This window comes from Austrofundulus limnaeus, unplaced genomic scaffold (genome assembly GCF_001266775.1).
Source record: "Austrofundulus limnaeus strain Quisiro unplaced genomic scaffold, Austrofundulus_limnaeus-1.0 Scaffold815, whole genome shotgun sequence".
In the NCBI taxonomy this organism is placed as follows: Eukaryota; Metazoa; Chordata; class Actinopteri; order Cyprinodontiformes; family Rivulidae; genus Austrofundulus; species Austrofundulus limnaeus.
This window is the reverse complement of record NW_013953217.1, coordinates 123,771-126,137: the sequence shown is the minus strand read 5'-3', so window position 1 is coordinate 126,137 and position 2,367 is coordinate 123,771. Positions and strand designations below refer to the sequence as shown.

The 2,367-nt window shown below is 42.7% G+C and overlaps 2 long non-coding RNA genes across 2 annotated transcripts in view; one reads left to right on the top strand and one right to left on the bottom strand.

The window, feature by feature from the left end:
• The window catches only part of LOC106532699 (uncharacterized), a 26,852-nt gene that overhangs the window by 14,076 nt on the left and 10,409 nt on the right, over positions 1 to 2,367 (top strand). The window lies entirely within an intron of this gene.
• Positions 30 to 860, bottom strand: LOC106532698 (uncharacterized). Its single transcript, XR_001312122.1, has 3 exons — positions 492 to 860; positions 322 to 399; positions 30 to 217 (listed from the first exon to the last, which is right to left on the bottom strand). It is a non-coding gene; the product is annotated as an uncharacterized LOC106532698 (long non-coding RNA).

Here is a 2,367-nt window from a genome sequence, read left to right as displayed (position 1 = left end):
TGTTCTTGCATGAGGCCCAATATTTCCTTTTTGTTTCCAAACCACAAAATCACTGAATAATAATAAAGAAAAAAATCCACATAGAATTAGTTTTCAGGCTTGTATTATAAGTGAGAGAACAAAGAAAGTCCAATATTCTTCACAGTTGAGCGAGGAGAAAAAAAAGCAAAAAGAAGGGCACTCATTGACTTCCATACATGTCGCTCCACAGCAAAAGCTGGGAATAAAAAGAAAAAGAATGCATAAGGCCCCGTTTACATTTTACAATGCACATAATGACAACATTATTTACAACAACAAAATAATAATAAATTGACTTACAGATGTTTGATGAAAAAAGAATCTCACAGAGGCAGGATCAGGATTCAGTTCAGTTAAGTCTCGTTATCTGGACCAGATCTATGTAATTTTAAAGCAGATTTTGCTTTTCAAAGTCGGCACAACAAAATTTTTAGGTAAATTTTTAAGATTGAATAATTCTTAAAACTTACGAGAGACTTGATTTCAATGACGTCACCGGCTTTCCGAACCTCCGTGTTGACACGTCAGCACAGCTGATACACAGAAGCGAACTTTYCTTTGTAGATGAATATGGGGATCTCTAAACTACCCAACAAGGCAGAGGTGCTGAAAGCAAAATACGAGGGATGAAACAGCCTCGAATCAGCCCCAAATGGCTTTAGTATGGGAGTCTGACGGACTGACGGCATCAGGTGTTACTATCCCCGGAGCTAGAGGAAGACTGYCATTTCACCTGTCTGATAGAGAAACACCTTGGCTCTGATATCCAATGAGGTGAGTCTCTGAGAAGCACGGTGAAAACCAGGGCGTATCCCAAAATAAGAGGGCAGGAGGGGCAGAGAGAGAAAGGAAACAGTGGAAACAGTGCAACCAGCAAAAAAACGAGCGGGTTGTCACAATATTACATGGATGGGGCCATTTTATTTACACACAAAGCATTCTGGGTAAATGATGACATGGATAGGTCCTTGGTGCAAGGCTGCTAGCGAGCTATATCCACCCTGAAGGTTAATCTTGGACAATATCTGACAAGTGGCTCTTTTAAATGAAACCAGAGAGCGTTGACAGAGAGAAGGTAGATATGACTCAGCCTACAACTGAAAATATAGATGGAGGACAACAGAGCTGCTTCACGGAAGAAGAATCTCAGCTTAGCCTGTTAGCTTTGGCATTAGCCCCGACGCTATCACCATATATATGTATTAGCTCAGCGCTACACATTCTCCTCTCGTAACYGAGGTCCACCATCCACATAACAAAGAGGGGAATGCAAAAATGACAGCCTGCAACTTAGCTCGGTACTAGCGAGCTAATACATATAAGGCAATATAGTGTCAACGCTAGCGCAAAGACTGAAGGCTGAAACATACTCGCTCCGAACTGCCGACGTCAGCACGGGTTGTCACAGTTTAATGATGAAAATTACGTCACCAGGCTTTGCAAGGTCGTGTCGACAGTCCCTTTTGGCACAAGCCCCCGACAGAACTTTTAGACCCCCCTCCTCTGTCGACGGTAATGTGCGATTGGTCTGAACTGAAAGCGCTCGGACGGACACAGCAGAAGAAAAAAACAAAAACTCGCTTCTGACTAGAGCAGACTGTTTTGAGCAGTTTTAAAGATAAACAAACCGAGAAAAACTCATGCGTGCTTGTGCTGACAGTGCTATGCGCTGCATTTACTTCAACCACTCCGTAAAAAAAAAGGAAAAAATAAAAACAGACTCGCTACCCGACCCGACCAGGAAGCAGAGTTTTATAAAGATAGTCAAACTGTGAAAAACTCATGAATGGACATAAACAAATGTTGTGCATGGAGGAATCTGAAACTGTGGAGCTTTTTAACCAGGACAGATGTGGATCAATCTGTCGGGTGAGTGACTTTTTTCTGCATTGCTGTTGCAGGGAGAAATTCCATGCAGTGAGGGGTAGGGGGTCCCCGATTCGGAGCAGGGTGCTGGAACTATGAAAGGTCTGTGCGAAAATGACTGCCGAACAACCACGTGACCACATGTCGACCCGTTGGCATCGGAGCAAGTATGTTTCCAGCTTAACAGGCAAAGCTGATGTTCTTCTTCCATGAAGCAGCTCTGTTGTCCTCCATCCACATGTTCAATCACAGGCTGAGTCGTTTCTGCTTTTCTCCTCTTTATCAAGGCTTTCTGGTTTCATTTAAAAGAGTCTATCGTCAGATACTGTCCAAGATTAACCTTCAGGGTGGATATAGCTTGCTCACACCGAGGACCAATCCACGTCACCATTTATCCAGAATGCTTTGCGTGTGAATAAAATGGTTCCGTCCGCATTAAAATATATTTTTAAAAATTTACAAAACTAAACAGCCTAAAGT